We start from the raw sequence: 20,592 nt of genomic DNA, 5'->3' as shown, positions 1-20,592 counted from the left end.
ACACGCTTTTTTTATTTTTGCTTCAAATTGTTTTGAAAAAATTTTACAGTCTTCTGAACTTTTTACTAGTCAATGTATAATCCATACGTTTTAGCACTCTTACACAAACAATTCTTGACTAAAACAGTTAAAACTTTGCAAATATGTTGTTTAATGTATTGGCTACGACACGCTTTTTTTATTTTTGCTTAAAATTGTTTAGAAAAAATTTTACAGTCTTCTGAACTTTTTACATTAAAAAACACCTATGCTTGCTTTCGTCAATGTATAATCCATACGTTTTAGCACTCTTACACAGACAATTCTTGACTAAAACAGTTAAAACTTTGCAAATATGTTGTTTAATGTATTAGCTACGACACGCTTTTTTTATTTTTGCTTAAAATTGTTTAGAAAAAATTTTACAGTCTTCTGAACTTTTTACTAGTCAATGTATAGTCCATACGTTTTAGCACTCTTACACAAACAATTCTTGACTAAAACAGTTAAAACTTTGCAAATATGTTGTTTAATGTATTGGCTACGACACGCTTTTTTTATTTTTGCTTAAAATTGTTTAGAAAAAATTTTACAGTCTTCTGAACTTTTTACATTAAAAAACACCTATGCTTGCTTTCGTCAATGTATAATCCATACGTTTTAGCACTATTACACAAACAATTCTTGACTAAAACAGTTAAAACTTTGCAAATATGTTGTTTAATGTATTGGCTACGACATGCTTTTTTTTTTATTTTTGCTTAAAATTGTTTAGAAAAAATTTTACAGTCTTCTGAACTTTTTACTAGTCAATGTATAATCCATACGTTTCAGCACTCTTACACAAACAATTCTTGACTAAAACAGTTAAAACTTTGCAAATATGTTGTTTAATGTATTGGCTACGACACGCTTTTTTTATTTTTGCTTAAAATTGTTTAGAAAAAATTTTACAGTCTTCTGAACTTTTTACATTAAAAAACACCTATGCTTGCTTTCGTCAATGTATAATCCATACGTTTTAGCACTCTTACACAAACAATTCTTGACTAAAACAGTTAAAACTTTGCAAATATGTTGTTTAATGTATTGGCTACGACACGCTTTTTTTATTTTTGCTTAAAATTGTTTAGAAAAAATTTTACGGTCTTCTGAACTTTTTACATTAAAAAACACCTATGCTTGCTTTCGTCAATGTATAATCCATACGTTTTAGCACTCTTACACAAACAATTCTTGACTAAAACAGTTAAAACTTTGCAAATATGTTGTTTAATGTATTGGCTACGACACGCTTTTTTTATTTTTGCTTAAAATTGTTTAGAAAAAATTTTACAGTCTTCTGAACTTTTTACTAGTCAATGTATAATCCATACGTTTTAGCACTCTTACACAAACAATTCTTGACTAAAACAGTTAAAACTTTGCAAATATGTTGTTTAATGTATTGGCTACGACACGCTTTTTTTATTTTTGCTTAAAATTGTTTAGAAAAAATTTTACAGTCTTCTGAACTTTTTACATTAAAAAACACCTATGCTTGCTTTCGTCAATGTATAATCCATACGTTTTAGCACTATTACACAAACAATTCTTGACTAAAACAGTTAAAACTTTGCAAATATGTTGTTTAATGTATTGGCTACGACACGCTTTTTTTTTTATTTTTGCTTAAAATTGTTTAGAAAAAATTTTACAGTCTTCTGAACTTTTTACTAGTCAATGTATAATCCATACGTTTTAGCACTCTTACACAAACAATTCTTGACTAAAACAGTTAAAACTTTGCAAATATGTTGTTTAATGTATTGGCTACGACACGCTTTTTTTATTTTTGCTTAAAATTGTTTAGAAAAAATTTTACGGTCTTCTGAACTTTTTACATTAAAAAACACCTATGCTTGCTTTCGTCAATGTATAATCCATACGTTTTAGCACTCTTACACAAACAATTCTTGACTAAAACAGTTAAAACTTTGCAAATATGTTGTTTAATGTATTAGCTACGACACGCTTTTTTTATTTTTGCTTAAAATTGTTTAGAAAAAATTTAACGGTCTTCTGAACACTTTACATTAAAAAACACCTATGCTTGCTTTCGTCAATGTATAATCCATACGTTTTAGCACTCTTACACAAACAATTCTTGACTAAAACAGTTAAAACTTTGCAAATATGTTGTTTAATGTATTGGCTACGACACGCTTTTTTTATTTTTGCTTAAAATTGTTTAGAAAAAATTTTACGGTCATCTGATCTTTTTACATTAAAAAACACCTATGCTTGCTTTCGTCAATGTATAATCCATACGTTTTAGCACTCTTACATAAACAATTCTTGACTAAAACAGTTAAAACTTTGCAAATATGTTGATTAATGTATTGGCTACGACACGCTTTTTTTATTTTTGCTTAAAATTGTTTAGAAAAAATTTTACAGTCTTCTGAACTTTTTACTAGTCAATGTATAATCCATACGTTTTAGCACTCTTACACAAACAATTCTTGACTAAAACAGTTAAAACTTTACAAATATGTTGTTTAATGTATTGGCTACGACACGCTTTTTTTATTTTTGCTTAAAATTGTTTTGAAAAAATTTTAAGGTCTTCTGAACTTTTCACATTAAAAAACACCTATGCTTGCTTCGTCAATGTATAATCCATACGTTTTAGCACTCTTACACAAACAATTCTTGACTAAAACAGTTAAAACTTTGCAAATATGTTGTTTAATGTATTGGCTACGACACGCTTTTTTTATTTTTGCTTAAAATTGTTTAGAAAAAATTTTACAGTCTTCTGAACTTTTTACATTAAAAAACACCTATGCTTGCTTTCGTCAATGTATAATCTATACGTTTTAGCACTCTTACACAAACAATTCTTGACTAAAACAGTTAAAACTTTGCAAATATGTTGTTTAATGTATTGGCTACGACACGCTTTTTTTATTTTTCCTTAAAATTGTTTAGAAAAAATTTTACGGTCTTCTGAACTTTTTACATTAAAAAACACCTATGCTTGCTTTCGTCAATGTATAATCCATACGTTTTAGCACTCTTACACAAACAATTCTTGACTAAAACAGTTAAAACTTTGCAAATATGTTGTTTAATGTATTGGCTACGACACGCTTTTTTTATTTTTGCTTAAAATTGTTTGGAAAAAATTTTACAGTCTTCTGAACTTTTTACTAGTCAATGTATAATCCATACGTTTTAGCACTCTTACACAAACAATTCTTGACTAAAACAGTTAAAACTTTGCAAATATGTTGTTTAATGTATTGGCTACGACACGCTTTTTTTATTTTTGCTTAAAATTGTTTAGAAAAAATTTTACAGTCTTCTGAACTTTTTACATTAAAAAACACCTATGCTTGCTTTCGTCAATGTATAATCCATACGTTTTAGCACTCTTACACAAACAATTCTTGACTAAAACAGTTAAAACTTTGCAAATATGTTGTTTAATGTATTGGCTACGACACGCTTTTTTTTATTTTTGCTTAAAATTGTTTAGAAAAAATTTTACGGTCTTCTGAACTTTTTACATTAAAAAACACCTATGCTTGCTTTCGTCAATGTATAATCCATACGTTTTAGCACTCTTACACAAACAATTCTTGACTAAAACAGTTAAAACTTTGCAAATATGTTGTTTAATGTATTGGCTACGACACGCTTTTTTTATTTTTGCTTAAAATTGTTTAGAAAAAATTTTACAGTCTTCTGAACTTTTTACTAGTCAATGTATAATCCATACGTTTTAGCACTCTTACACAAACAATTCTTGACTAAAACAGTTAAAACTTTGCAAATATGTTGTTTAATGTATTGGCTACGACACGCTTTTTTTATTTTTGCTTAAAATTGTTTAGAAAAAATTTTACAGTCTTCTGAACTTTTTACATTAAAAAACACCTATGCTTGCTTTCGTCAATGTATAATCCATACGTTTTAGCACTATTACACAAACAATTCTTGACTAAAACAGTTAAAACTTTGCAAATATGTTGTTTAATGTATTGGCTACGACACGCTTTTTTTTTTTTTTTTGCTTAAAATTGTTTAGAAAAAATTTTACAGTCTTCTGAACTTTTTACTAGTCAATGTATAATCCATACGTTTTAGCACTCTTACACAAACAATTCGTGACTAAAACAGTTAAAACTTTGCAAATATTTTGTTTAATGTATTGGCTACGACACGCTTTTTTTATTTTTGCTTAAAATTGTTTAAAAAAAATTTTACAGTCTTCTGAACTTTTTACATTAAAAAACACCTATGCTTGCTTTCGTCAATGTATAATCCATACGTTTTAGCACTCTTACACAAACAATTCTTGACTAAAACAGTTAAAACTTTGCAAATATGTTGTTTAATGTATTGGCTACGACACGCTTTTTTTATTTTTGCTTAAAATTGTTTAGAAAAAATTTTACAGTCTTCTGAACTTTTTACTAGTCAATGTATAATCCATACGTTTTAGCACTCTTACACAAACAATTCTTGACTAAAACAGTTAAAACTTTGCAAATATGTTGTTTAATGTATTGGCTACGACACGCTTTTTTTATTTTTGCTTAAAATTGTTTAGAAAAAATTTTACAGTCTTCTGAACTTTTTACATTTAAAAACACCTATGCTTGCTTTCGTCAATGTATAATCCATACGTTTTAGCACTCTTACACAAACAATTCTTGACTAAAACAGTTAAAACTTTGCAAATATGTTGTTTAATGTATTGGCTACGACATGCTTTTTTTTTTATTTTTGCTTAAAATTGTTTAGAAAAAATTTTACAGTCTTCTGAACTTTTTACTAGTCAATGTATAATCCATACGTTTTAGCACGCTTACACAAACAATTCTTGACTAAAACAGTTAAAACTTTGCAAATATGTTGTTTAATGTATTGGCTACGACACGCTTTTTTTATTTTTGCTTAAAATTGTTTAGAAAAAATTTTACGGTCATCTGATCTTTTTACATTAAAAAACACCTATGCTTGCTTTCGTCAATGTATAATCCATACGTTTTAGCACTCTTACACAAACAATTCTTGACTAAAACAGTTAAAACTTTGCAAATATGTTGATTAATGTATTGGCTACGACACGCTTTTTTTATTTTTGCTTAAAATTGTTTAGAAAAAATTTTACAGTCTTCTGAACTTTTTACTAGTCAATGTATAATCCATACGTTTTAGCACTCTTACACAAACAATTCTTGACTAAAACAGTTAAAACTTTGCAAATATGTTGTTTAATGTATTGGCTACGACACGCTTTTTTTATTTTTGCTTGAAATTGTTTTGAAAAAATTTTAAGGTCTTCTGAACTTTTCACATTAAAAAACACCTATGCTTGCTTCGTCAATGTATAATCCATACGTTTTAGCACTCTTACACAAACAATTCTTGACTAAAACAGTTAAAACTTTGCATATATGTTGTTTAATGTATTGGCTACGACACACTTTTTTTATTTTTGCTTAAAATTGTTTAGAAAAAATTTTACAGTCTTCTGAACTTTTTACATTAAAAAACACCTATGCTTGCTTTCGTCAATGTATAATCTATACGTTTTAGCACTCTTACACAAACAATTCTTGACTAAAACAGTTAAAACTTTGCAAATATGTTGTTTAATGTATTGGCTACGACACGCTTTTTTTATTTTTCCTTAAAATTGTTTAGAAAAAATTTTACGGTCTTCTGAACTTTTTACATTAAAAAACACCTATGCTTGCTTTCGTCAATGTATAATCCATACGTTTTAGCACTCTTACACAAACAATTCTTGACTAAAACAGTTAAAACTTTGCAAATATGTTGTTTAATGTATTGGCTACGACACGCTTTTTTTATTTTTGCTTAAAATTGTTTAGAAAAAATTTTACAGTCTTCTGAACTTTTTACTAGTCAATGTATAATCCATACGTTTTAGCACTCTGACACAAACAATTCTTGACTAAAACAGTTAAAACCTTGCAAATATGTTGTTTAATGTATTGGCTACGACACGCTTTTTTTATTTTTGCTTAAAATTGTTTAGAAAAAATTTTACAGTCTTCTGAACTTTTTACATTAAAAAACACCTATGCTTGCTTTCGTCAATGTATAATCCATACGTTTTAGCACTCTTACACAAACAATTCTTGACTAAAACAGTTAAAACTTTGCAAATATGTTGTTTAATGTATTGGCTACGACACGCTTTTTTTATTTTTGCTTAAAATTGTTAAGAAAAAATTTTACGGTCTTCTGAACTTTTTACATTAAAAAACACCTATGCTTGCTTTCGTCAATGTATAATCCATACGTTTTAGCACTCTTACACAAACAATTCTTGACTAAAACAGTTAAAACTTTGCAAATATGTTGTTTAATGTATTGGCTACGACACGCTTTTTTTATTTTTGCTTAAAATTGTTTAGAAAAAATTTTACAGTCTTCTGAACTTTTTACTAGTCAATGTATAATCCATACGTTTTAGCACTCTTACACAAACAATTCTTGACTAAAACAGTTAAAACTTTGCAAATATGTTGTTTAATGTATTGGCTACGACACGCTTTTTTTATTTTTGCTTAAAATTGTTTAGAAAAAATTTTACAGTCTTCTGAACTTTTTACATTAAAAAACACCTATGCTTGCTTTCGTCAATGTATAATCCATACGTTTTAGCACTATTACACAAACAATTCTTGACTAAAACAGTTAAAACTTTGCAAATATGTTGTTTAATGTATTGGCTACGACACGCTTTTTTTTTTATTTTTGCTTAAAATTGTTTAGAAAAAATTTTACAGTCTTCTGAACTTTTTACTAGTCAATGTATAATCCATACGTTTTAGCACTCTTACACAAACAATTCTTGACTAAAACAGTTAAAACTTTGCAAATATTTTGTTTAATGTATTGGCTACGACACGCTTTTTTTATTTTTGCTTAAAATTGTTTAAAAAAAATTTTACAGTCTTCTGAACTTTTTACATTAAAAAACACCTATGCTTGCTTTCGTCAATGTATAATCCATACGTTTTAGCACTCTTACACAAACAATTCTTGACTAAAACAGTTAAAACTTTGCAAATATGTTGTTTAATGTATTGGCTACGACACGCTTTTTTTATTTTTGCTTAAAATTGTTTAGAAATAATTTTACAGTCTTCTGAACTTTTTACTAGTCAATGTATAATCCATACGTTTTAGCACTCTTACACAAACAATTCTTGACTAAAACAGTTAAAACTTTGCAAATATGTTGTTTAATGTATTGGCTACGACACGCTTTTTTTATTTTTGCTTAAAATTGTTTAGAAAAAATTTTACAGTCTTTTGAACTTTTTACATTAAAAAACACCTATGCTTGCTTTCGTCAATGTATAATCCATACGTTTTAGCACTCTTACACAAACAATTCTTGACTAAAACAGTTAAAACTTTGCAAATATGTTGTTTAATGTATTGGCTACGACACGCTTTTTTTATTTTTGCTTAAAATTTTTTAGAAAAAATTTTACGGTCTTCTGAACTTTTTACATTAAAAAACACCTATGCTTGCTTTCGTCAATGTATAATCCATACGTTTTAGCACTCTTACACAAACAATTCTTGACTAAAACAGTTAAAACTTTGCAAATATGTTGTTTAATGTATTGGCTACGACACGCTTTTTTTATTTTTGCTTAAAATTGTTTAGAAAAAATTTTACAGTCTTCTGAACTTTTTACTAGTCAATGTATAATCCATACGTTTTAGCACTCTTACACAAACAATTCTTGACTAAAACAGTTAAAACTTTGCAAATATGTTGTTTAATGTATTGGCTACGACACGCTTTTTTTATTTTTGCTTAAAATTGTTTAGAAAAAATTTTACAGTCTTCTGAACTTTTTACATTAAAAAACACCTATGCTTGCTTTCGTCAATGTATAATCCATACGTTTTAGCACTATTACACAAACAATTCTTGACTAAAACAGTTAAAACTTTGCAAATATGTTGTTTAATGTATTGGCTACGACACGCTTTTTTTTTTATTTTTGCTTAAAATTGTTTTGAAAAAATTTTACAGTCTTCTGAACTTTTTACTAGTCAATGTATAATCCATACGTTTTAGCACTCTTACACAAACAATTCTTGACTAAAACAGTTAAAACTTTGCAAATATGTTGTTTAATGTATTAGCTACGACACGCTTTTTTTATTTTTGCTTAAAATTGTTTAGAAAAAATTTTACAGTCTTCTGAACTTTTTACATTAAAAAACACCTATGCTTGCTTTCGTCAATGTATAATCCATACGTTTTAGCACTCTTACACAAACAATTCTTGACTAAAACAGTTAAAACTTTGCAAATATGTTGTTTAATGTATTGGCTACGACACGCTTTTTTTATTTTTGCTTAAAATTGTTTAGAAATAATTTTACAGTCTTCTGAACTTTTTACTAGTCAATGTATAATCCATACGTTTTAGCACTCTTACACTAACAATTCTTGACTAAAACAGTTAAAACTTTGCAAATATGTTGTTTAATGTATTGGCTACGACACGCTTTTTTTATTTTTGCTTAAAATTGTTTAGAAAAAATTTTACAGTTTTCTTAACTTTTTACATTAAAAAACACCTATGCTTGCTTTCGTCAATGTATAATCCATACGTTTTAGCACTCTTACACAACAATTCTTGACTAAAACAGTTAAAACTTAGCAAATATGTTGTTTAATGTATTGGCTACGACACATTTTTTTATTTTTGCTTAAAATTGTTTAGAAAAAATTTTACAGTCTTCTGAACTTTTTACATTAAAAAACACCTATGCTTGCTTTCGTCAATGTATAATCCATACGTTTTAGCACTCTTACACAAACAATTCTTGACTAAAACAGTTAAAACTTTGCAAATATGTTGTTTAATGTATTGGCTACGACACGCTTTTTTTATTTTTGCTTAAAATTGTTTAAAAAAATTTTACAGTCTTCTGAACTTTTTACATTAAAAAACATCTATGCTTGCTTTCGTCAATGTATAATCCATACGTTTTAGCACTCTTAAACAAACAATTCTTGACTAAAACAGTTAAAACTTTGCAAATATGTTGTTTAATGTATTGGCTACGACACGCTTTTGTATTTTTGCTTAAAATTGTTTAGAAAAAATTTTACAGTCTTCTGAACTTTTTACATTAAAAAACACCTATGCTTGCTTTCGTCAATGTATAATCCATACGTTTTAGCACTCTTACACAAACAATTCTTGACTAAAACAGTTAAAACTTTGCAAATATGTTGTTTAATGTATTGGCTACGACACGCTTTTTTTATTTTTGCTTAAAATTGTTTAAAAAAATTTTACAGTCTTCTGAACTTTTTACATTAAAAAACACCTATGCTTGCTTTCGTCAATGTATAATCCATACGTTTTAGCACTCTTAAACAAACAATTCTTGACTAAAAAGGTTAAAACTTTGCAAATATGTTGTTTAATGTATTGGCTACGACACGCTGTTTTTATTTTTGCTTAAAATTGTTTAGAAGAAATTTTACAGTCTTCTGAACTTTTTACTAGTCAACGTATAATCCATACGTTTTAGCACTCTTACACAAACAATTCTTGACTAAAACAGTTAAAACTTTGCAAATATGTTGTTTAATGTATTTGCTACGACACGCTTTTTTTATTTTTGCTTAAAATTGTTTAGAAAAAATTTTACAGTCTTCTGAACTTTTTACATTAAAAAACACCTATGCTTGCTTTCGTCAATGTATAATCCATACGTTTTAGCACTCTTACACAAACAATTCTTGACTAAAACAGTTAAAACTTTGCAAATATGTTGTTTAATGTATTGGCTACGACACGCTTTTTTTATTTTTGCTTAAAATTGTTTAAAATAATTTTACAGTCTTCTGAACTTTTTACATTAAAAAACACCTATGCTTGCTTTCGTCAATGTATAATCCATACATTTTAGCACTCTTAAACAAACAATTCTTGACTAAAACAGTTAAAACTTTGCAAATATGTTGTTTAATGTATTGGCTACGACACTCTTTTTTTATTTTTGCTTAAAATTGTTTAGAAAAAATTTTACAGTCTTCTGAACTTTTTACATTAAAAAACACCTATGCTTGCTTTCGTCAATGTATAATCCATACGTTTTAGCACTCTTACACAAACAATTCTTGACTAAAACAGTTAAAACTTTGCAAATATGTTGTTTAATGTATTGGCTACGACACGCTTTTTTTATTTTTGCTTAAAATTGTTTAAAAAAATTTTACAGTCTTCTGAACTTTTTACATTAAAAAACACCTATGCTTGCTTTCGTCAATGTATAATCCATACGTTTTAGCACTCTTAAACAAACAATTCTTGACTAAAAAGGTTAAAACTTTGCAAATATGTTGTTTAATGTATTTGTTACGACACGCTGTTTTTATTTTTGCTTAAAATTGTTTAGAAGAAATTTTACAGTCTTCTGAACTTTTTACTAGTCAATGTATAATCCATACGTTTTAGCACTCTTACACAAACAATTCTTGACTAAAACAGTTAAAACTTTGCAAATATGTTGTTTAATGTATTTGCTACGACACGCTTTTTTTATTTTTGCCTAAAATTGTTTAGAAAAAATTTTACAGTCTTCTGAACTTTTTACTAGTCAATGTATAATCCATACGTTTTAGCACTCTTACACAAACAATTCTTGACTAAAACAGTTAAAACTTTGCAAATATGTTGTTTAATGTATTGGCTACGACACGATTTTTTTATTTTTGCTTAAAATTGTTTAGAAAAAATTTTACAGTCTTCTGAACTTTTTACATTAAAAAACACCTATGCTTGCTTTCGTCAATGTATAATCCATACGTTTTAGCACTCTTACACAAACAATTCTTGACTAAAACAGTTAAAACTTTGCAAATATGTTGTTTAATGTATTGGCTACGACACGCTTTTTTTATTTTTGCTTAAAATTGTTTAGAAAAAATTTTACAGTCTTCTGAACTTTTTACTAGTCAATGTATAATCCATACGTTTTAGCACTCTTACACAAACAATTCTTGACTAAAACAGTTAAAACTTTGCAAATATGTTGTTTAATGTATTGGCTACGACACGCTTTTTTTATTTTTGCTTAAAATTGTTTAGAAAAAATTTCACAGTCTTCTGAACTTTTTACTAGTCAATGTATAATCCATACGTTTTAGCACTCTTACACAAACAATTCTTGACTAAAACAGTTAAAACTTTGCAAATATGTTATTTAATGTATTGGCTACGACACCCTTTTTTATTTTTGCTTAAAATTGTTTTGAAAAATTTTTACAGTCTTCTGAACTTTTTACATTAAAAAAACACCTATGCTTGCTTTCGTCAATGTATAATCCATACGTTTTAGCACTCTTACACAAACAATTCTTGACTAAAACAGTTAAAACTTTGCAAATATGTTGTTTAATGTATTGGCTACGATACGCTTTTTTTATTTTTGCTTAAAATTGTTTAAAATAATTTTACAGTCTTCTGAACTTTTTACATTAAAAAACACCTATGCTTGCTTTCGTCAATGTATAATCCATACGTTTTAGCACTCTTAAACAAACAATTCTTGACTAAAACAGTTAAAACTTTGCAAATATGTTGTTTAATGTATTGGCTACGACACTCTTTTTTTATTTTTGCTTAAAATTGTTTAGAAAAAATTTTACAGTCTTCTGAACTTTTTACATTAAAAAACACCTATGCTTGCTTTCGTCAATGTATAATCCATACGTTTTAGCACTCTTACACAAACAATTCTTGACTAAAACAGTTAAAACTTTGCAAATATGTTGTTTAATGTATTGGCTACGACACGCTTTTTTTATTTTTGCTTAAAATTATTTAAAAAAATTTTACAGTCTTCTGAACTTTTTACATTAAAAAACACCTATGCTTGCTTTCGTCAATGTATAATCCATACGTTTTAGCACTCTTAAACAAACATATCTTGACTAAAAAGGTTAAAACTTTGCAAATATGTTGTTTAATGTATTGGCTACGACACGCTGTTTTTATTTTTGCTTAAAATTGTTTAGAAGAAATTTTACAGTCTTCTGAACTTTTTACTAGTCAATGTATAATCCATACGTTTTAGCACTCTTACACAAACAATTCTTGACTAAAACAGTTAAAACTTTGCAAATATGTTGTTTAATGTATTTGCTACGACACGCTTTTTTTATTTTTGCTTAAAATTGTTTAGAAAAAATTTTACAGTCTTCTGAACTTTTTACTAGTCAATGTATAATCCATACGTTTTAGCACTCTTACACAAACAATACTTGACTAAAACAGTTAAAACTTTGCAAATATGTTGTTTAATGTATTGGCTACGACACGATTTTTTTATTTTTGCTTAAAATTGTTTAGAAAAAATTTTACAGTCTTCTGAACTTTTTACATTAAAAAACACCTATGCTTGCTTTCGTCAATGTATAATCCATACGTTTTAGCACTCTTACACAAACAATTCTTGACTAAAATAGTTAAAACTTTGCAAATATGTTGTTTAATGTATTGGCTACGACACGCTTTTTTTATTTTTGCTTAAAATTGTTTAGAAAAAATTTTACAGTCTTCTGAACTTTTTACTAGTCAATGTATAATCCATACGTTTTAGCACTCTTACACAAACAATTCTTGACTAAAACAGTTAAAACTTTGCAAATATGTTGTTTAATGTATTGGCTACGACACGCTTTTTTTATTTTTGCTTAAAATTGTTTAGAAAAAAATTTACAGTCTTCTGAACTTTTTACTAGTCAATGTATAATCCATACGTTTTAGCACTCTTACACAAACAATTCTTGACTAAAACAGTTAAAACTTTGCAAATATGTTATTTAATGTATCGGCTACGACACCCTTTTTTATTTTTGCTTAAAATTGTTTTGAAAAAATTTTACAGTCTTCTGAACTTTTTACATTAAAAAACACCTATGCTTGCTTTCGTCAATGTATAATCCATACGTTTTAGCACTCTTACACAAACAATTCTTGACTAAAACAGTTAAAACTTTGCAAATATGTTGTTTAATGTATTGGCTACGACACGCTTTTTTTATTTTTGCTTAAAATTGTTTAAAAAAAATTTTACAGTCTTCTGAACTTTTTACATTATAAAACACCTATGCTTGCTTTCGTCAATGTATAATCCATACGTTTTAGCACTCTTACACAAACAATTCTTGACTAAAACAGTTAAAACTTTGCAAATATGTTGTTTAATGTATTGGCTACGACACGTTTTTTTATTTTTGCTTAAAATTGTTTAGAAAAAATTTTACAGTCTTCTGAACTTTTTACTAGTCAATGTATAATCCATACGTTTTAGCACTCTTACACAAACAATTCTTGACTAAAACAGTTAAAACTTTGAAATATGTTGTTTAATGTATAAGCTACGACACGCTTTTTTTATTTTTGCTTAAAATTCTTTAGAAAAAATTTTACAGTCTTCTGAACTTTTTACATTAAAAAACACCTATGCTTGCTTTCGTCAATGTATAATCCATACGTTTTAGCACTCTTACACAAACAATTCTTGACTAAAACAGTTAAAACTTTGCAAATATGTTGTTTAATGTATTGGCTACGACACGCTTTTTTTATTTTTGCTTAAAATTGTTTAGAAAAAAATTTACAGTCTTCCGAACTTTTTCCTAGTCAATGTATAATTCATACGTTTTAGCACTCTTACACAAACAATTCTTGACTAAAACAGTTAAAACTTTGCAAATATGTTGTTTAATGTATTGGCTACGACACGCTTTTTTTATTTTTGCTTAAAATTGTTTAGAAAAAATTTTACGGTCTTCTGAACTTTTTACATTAAAAAACACCTATGCTTGCTTTCGTCAATGTATAATCCATACGTTTTAGCACTCTTACACAAACAATTCTTGACTAAAACAGTTAAAACTTTGCAAATATGTTGTTTAATGTATTGGCTACGACACGCTTTTTTTATTTTTGCTTAAAATTGTTTAGAAAAAATTTTACAGTCTTCTGAACTTTTTACTAGTCAATGTATAATCCATACGTTTTAGCACTCTTACACAAACAATTCTTGACTAAAACAGTTAAAACTTTGCAAATATGTTGTTTAATATATTGGCTACGACACGCTTTTTTTATTTTTGCTTAAAATTGTTTAGAAAAAATTTTACAGTCTTCTGAACTTTTTACATTAAAAAACACCTATGCTTGCTTTCGTCAATGTATAATCCATACGTTTTAGCACTATTACACAAACAATTCTTGACTAAAACAGTTAAAACTTTGCAAATATGTTGTTTAATGTATTGGCTACGACACGCTTTTTTTTTTATTTTTGCTTAAAATTGTTTAGAAAAAATTTTACAGTCTTCTGAACTTTTTACTAGTCAATGTATAATCCATACGTTTTAGCACTCTTACACAAACAATTCTTGACTAAAACAGTTAAAACTTTGCAAATATGTTGTTTAATGTATTGGCTACGACACGCTTTTTTTATTTTTGCTTAAAATTGTTTAGAAAAAATTTTACAGTCTTCTGAACTTTTTACATTAAAAAACACCTATGCTTGCTTTCGTCAATGTATAATCCATACGTTTTAGCACTCTTACACAAACAATTCTTGACTAAAACAGTTAAAACTTTGCAAATATGTTGTTTAATGTATTGGCTACGACACGCTTTTTTATTTTTGCTTAAAATTGTTTAGAAATAATTTTACAGTCTTCTGAACTTTTTACTAGTCAATGTATAATCCATACGTTTTAGCACTCTTACACAAACAATTCTTGACTAAAACAGTTAAAACTTTGCAAATATGTTGTTTAATGTATTGGCTACGACACGCTTTTTTTATTTTTGCTTAAAATTGTTTAGAAAAAATTTTACAGTCTTCTGAACTTTTTACATTAAAAAACACCTTATGCTTGCTTTCGTCAATGTATAATCCATACGTTTTAGCACTCTTACACAAACAATTCTTGACTAAAACAGTTAAAACTTTGCAAATATGTTGTTTAATGTATTGGCTACGACACGCTTTTTTTATTTTTGCTTAAAATTGTTTAGAAAAAATTTTACGGTCTTCTGAAATTTTTACATTAAAAAACACCTATGCTTGCTTTCGTCAATGTATAATCCATACGTTTTAGCACTCTTACACAAACAATTCTTGACTAAAACAGTTAAAACTTTGCAAATATGTTGTTTAATGTATTGGCTACGACACGCTTTTTTTATTTTTGCTTAAAATTGTTTAGAAAAAATTTTACAGTTTTCTGAACTTTTTACTAGTCAATGTATAATCCATACGTTTTAGCACTCTTACACAAACAATTCTTGACTAAAACAGTTAAAACTTTGCAAATATATTGTTTAATGTATTGGCTACGACACGCTTTTTTTATTTTTGCTTAAAATTGTTTAGAAAAAATTTTACAGTCTTCTGAACTTTTTACTAGTCAATGTATAATCCATACGTTTTAGCACTCTTACACAAACAATTCTTGACTAAAACAGTTAAAACTTTGCAAATATGTTGTTTAATGTATTGGCTACGACACGCTTTTTTTTTTATTTTTGCTTAAAATTGTTTAGAAAAAATTTTACAGTCTTCTGAACTTTTTACTAGTCAATGTATAATCCATACGTTTTAGCACTCTTACACAAACAATTCTTGACTAAAACAGTTAAAACTTTGCAAATATGTTGTTTAATGTATTGGCTACGACACGCTTTTTTTTTTATTTTTGCTTAAAATAGTTTAGAAAAAATTTTACAGTCTTCTGAACTTTTTACATTAAAAAACACCTATGCTTGCTTTCGTCAATGTATAATCCATACGTTTTAGCACTATTACACAAACAATTCTTGACTAAAACAGTTAAAACTTTGCAAATATGTTGTTTAATGTATTGGCTACGACACGCTTTTTTTTTTATTTTTGCTTAAAATTGTTTAGAAAAAATTTTACAGTCTTCTGAACTTTTTACTAGTCAATGTATAATCCATACGTTTTAGCACTCTTACACAAACAATTCTTGACTAAAACAGTTAAAACTTTGCAAATATGTTGTTTAATGTATTGGCTACGACACGCTTTTTTTATTTTTGCTTAAAATTGTTTAGAAAAAATTTTACAGTCTTCTGAACTTTTTACATTAAAAAACACCTATGCTTGCTTTCGTCAATGTATAATCCATACGTTTTAGCACTCTTACACAAACAATTCTTGACTAAAACAGTTAAAACTTTGCAAATATGTTGTTTAATGTATTGGCTACGACACGCTTTTTTTATTTTTGCTTAAAATTGTTTAGAAATAATTTTACAGTCTTCTGAACTTTTTACTAGTCAATGTATAATCCATACGTTTTAGCACTCTTACACAAACAATTCTTGACTAAAACAGTTAAAACTTTGCAAATATGTTGTTTAATGTATTGGCTACGACACACTTTTTTTATTTTTGCTTAAAATTGTTTAGAAAAAATTTTACAGTCTTCTGAACTTTTTACATTAAAAAACACCTTATGCTTGCTTTCGTCAATGTATAATCCATACGTTTTAGCACTCTTACACAAACAATTCTTGACTAAAACAGTTAAAACTTTGCAAATATGTTGTTTAATGTATTGGCTACGACACGCTTTTTTTATTTTTGCTTAAAATTGTTTAGAAAAAATTTTACGGTCTTCTGAAATTTTTACATTAAAAAACACCTATGCTTGCTTTCGTCAATGTATAATCCATACGTTTTAGCACTCTTACACAAACAATTCTTGACTAAAACAGTTAAAACTTTGCAAATATGTTGTTTAATGTATTGGCTACGACACGCTTTTTTTATTTTTGCTTAAAATTGTTTAGAAAAAATTTTACAGTTTTCTGAACTTTTTACTAGTCAATGTATAATCCATACGTTTTAGCACTCTTACACAAACAATTCTTGACTAAAACAGTTAAAACTTTGCAAATATGTTGTTTAATGTATTGGCTACGACACGCTTTTTTTATTTTTGCTTAAAATTGTTTAGAAAAAATTTTACAGTCTTCTGAACTTTTTACATTAAAAAACACCTATTCTTGCTTTCGTCAATGTATAATCCAAACGTTTTAGCACTATTACACAAACAATTCTTGACTAAAACAGTTAAAACTTTGCAAATATGTTGTTTAATGTATTGGCTACGACACGCTTTTTTTTTTATTTTTGCTTAAAATTGTTTAGAAAAAATTTTACAGTCTTCTGAACTTTTTACTAGTCAATGTATAATCCATACGTTTTAGCACTCTTACACAAACAATTCTTGACTAAAACAGTTAAAACTTTGCAAATATGTTGTTTAATGTATTGGCTACGACACGCTTTTTTTATTTTTGCTTAAAATTGTTTAGAAAAAATTTTACAGTCTTCTGAACTTTTTACATTAAAAAACACCTATGCTTGCTTTCGTCAATGTATAATCCATACGTTTTAGCACTCTTACACAAACAATTCTTGACTAAAACAGTTAAAACTTTGCAAATATGTTGTTTAATGTATTGGCTACGACACGCTTTTTTATTTTTGCTTAAAATTGTTTAGAAATAATTTTACAGTCTTCTGAACTTTTTACTAGTCAATGTATAATCCATACGTTTTAGCACTCTTACACAAACAATTCTTGACTAAAACAGTTAAAACTTTGCAAATATGTTGTTTAATGTATTGGCTACGACACGCTTTTTTTATTTTTGCTTAAAATTGTTTAGAAAAAATTTTACAGTCTTCTGAACTTTTTACATTAAAAAACACCTTATGCTTGCTTTCGTCAATGTATAATCCATACGTTTTAGCACTCTTACACAAACAATTCTTGACTAAAACAGTTAAAACTTTGCAAATATGTTGTTTAATGTATTGGCTACGACACGCTTTTTTTATTTTTGCTTAAAATTGTTTAGAAAAAATTTTACGGTCTTCTGAAATTTTTACATTAAAAAACACCTATGCTTGCTTTCGTCAATGTATAATCCATACGTTTTAGCACTCTTACACAAACAATTCTTGACTAAAACAGTTAAAACTTTGCAAATATGTTGTTTAATGTATTGGCTACGACACGCTTTTTTTATTTTTGCTTAAAATTGTTTAGAAAAAATTTTACAGTTTTCTGAACTTTTTACTAGTCAATGTATAATCCATACGTTTTAGCACTCTTACACAAACAATTCTTGACTAAAACAGTTAAAACTTTGCAAATATATTGTTTAATGTATTGGCTACGACACGCTTTTTTTATTTTTGCTTAAAATTGTTTAGAAAAAATTTTACAGTCTTCTGAACTTTTTACTAGTCAATGTATAATCCATACGTTTTAGCACTCTTACACAAACAATTCTTGACTAAAACAGTTAAAACTTTGCAAATATGTTGTTTAATGTATTGGCTACGACACGCTTTTTTTTTTATTTTTGCTTAAAATTGTTTAGAAAAAATTTTACAGTCTTCTGAACTTTTTACTAGTCAATGTATAATCCATACGTTTTAGCACTCTTACACAAACAATTCTTGACTAAAACAGTTAAAACTTTGCAAATATGTTGTTTAATGTATTGGCTACGACACGCTTTTTTTTTTATTTTTGCTTAAAATAGTTTAGAAAAAATTTTACGGTCTTCTGAACTTTTTACATTAAAAAACACCTATGCTTGCTTTCGTCAATGTATAATCCATACGTTTTAGCACTATTACACAAACAATTCTTGACTAAAACAGTTAAAACTTTGCAAATATGTTGTTTAATGTATTGGCTACGACACGCTTTTTTTTTTATTTTTGCTTAAAATTGTTTAGAAAAAATTTTACAGTCTTCTGAACTTTTTACTAGTCAATGTATAATCCATACGTTTTAGCACTCTTACACAAACAATTCTTGACTAAAACAGTTAAAACTTTGCAAATATGTTGTTTAATGTATTGGCTACGACACGCTTTTTTTATTTTTGCTTAAAATTGTTTAGAAAAAATTTTACAGTCTTCTGAACTTTTTACATTAAAAAACACCTATGCTTGCTTTCGTCAATGTATAATCCATACGTTTTAGCACTCTTACACAAACAATTCTTGACTAAAACAGTTAAAACTTTGCAAATATGTTGTTTAATGTATTGGCTACGACACGCTTTTTTTATTTTTGCTTAAAATTGTTTAGAAATAATTTTACAGTCTTCTGAACTTTTTACTAGTCAATGTATAATCCATACGTTTTAGCACTCTTACACAAACAATTCTTGACTAAAACAGTTAAAACTTTGCAAATATGTTGTTTAATGTATTGGCTACGACACACTTTTTTTATTTTTGCTTAAAATTGTTTAGAAAAAATTTTACAGTCTTCTGAACTTTTTACATTAAAAAACACCTTATGCTTGCTTTCGTCAATGTATAATCCATACGTTTTAGCACTCTTACACAAACAATTCTTGACTAAAACAGTTAAAACTTTGCAAATATGTTGTTTAATGTATTGGCTACGACACGCTTTTTTTATTTTTGCTTAAAATTGTTTAGAAAAAATTTTACGGTCTTCTGAAATTTTTACATTAAAAAACACCTATGCTTGCTTTCGTCAATGTATAATCCATACGTTTTAGCACTCTTACACAAACAATTCTTGACTAAAACAGTTAAAACTTTGCAAATATGTTGTTTAATGTATTGGCTACGACACGCTTTTTTTATTTTTGCTTAAAATTGTTTAGAAAAAATTTTACAGTTTTCTGAACTTTTTACTAGTCAATGTATAATCCATACGTTTTAGCACTCTTACACAAACAATTCTTGACTAAAACAGTTAAAACTTTGCAAATATGTTGTTTAATGTATTGGCTACGACACGCTTTTTTTATTTTTGCTTAAAATTGTTTAGAAAAAATTTTACAGTCTTCTGAACTTTTTACATTAAAAAACACCTATTCTTGCTTTCGTCAATGTATAATCCAAACGTTTTAGCACTATTACACAAACAATTCTTGACTAAAACAGTTAAAACTTTGCAAATATGTTGTTTAATGTATTGGCTACGACACGCTTTTTTTTTTATTTTTGCTTAAAATTGTTTAGAAAAAATTTTACAGTCTTCTGAACTTTTTACTAGTCAATGTATAATCCATACGTTTTAGCACTCTTACACAAACAATTCTTGACTAAAACAGTTAAAACTTTGCAAATATGTTGTTTAATGTATTGGCTACGACACGCTTTTTTTATTTTTGCTTAAAATTGTTTAAAAAAATTTTACAGTCTTCTGAACTTTTTACATTAAAAAACACCTATGCTTGCTTTCGTCAATGTATAATCCATACGTTTTAGCACTCTTACACAAACAATTCTTGACTAAAACAGTTAAAACTTTGCAAATATGTTGTTTAATGTATTGGCTACGACACGCTTTTTTTATTTTTGCTTAAAATTGTTTAGAAATAATTTTACAGTCTTCTGAACTTTTTACTAGTCAATGTATAATCCATACGTTTTAGCACTCTTACACAAACAATTCTTGACTAAAACAGT

This window comes from Thalia democratica, chromosome 2 (genome assembly GCF_965202585.1).
Source record: "Thalia democratica chromosome 2, ktThaDemo2.hap1.1, whole genome shotgun sequence".
In the NCBI taxonomy this organism is placed as follows: Eukaryota; Metazoa; Chordata; class Thaliacea; order Salpida; family Salpidae; genus Thalia; species Thalia democratica.
This window is presented reverse-complemented; position numbering follows the sequence as displayed.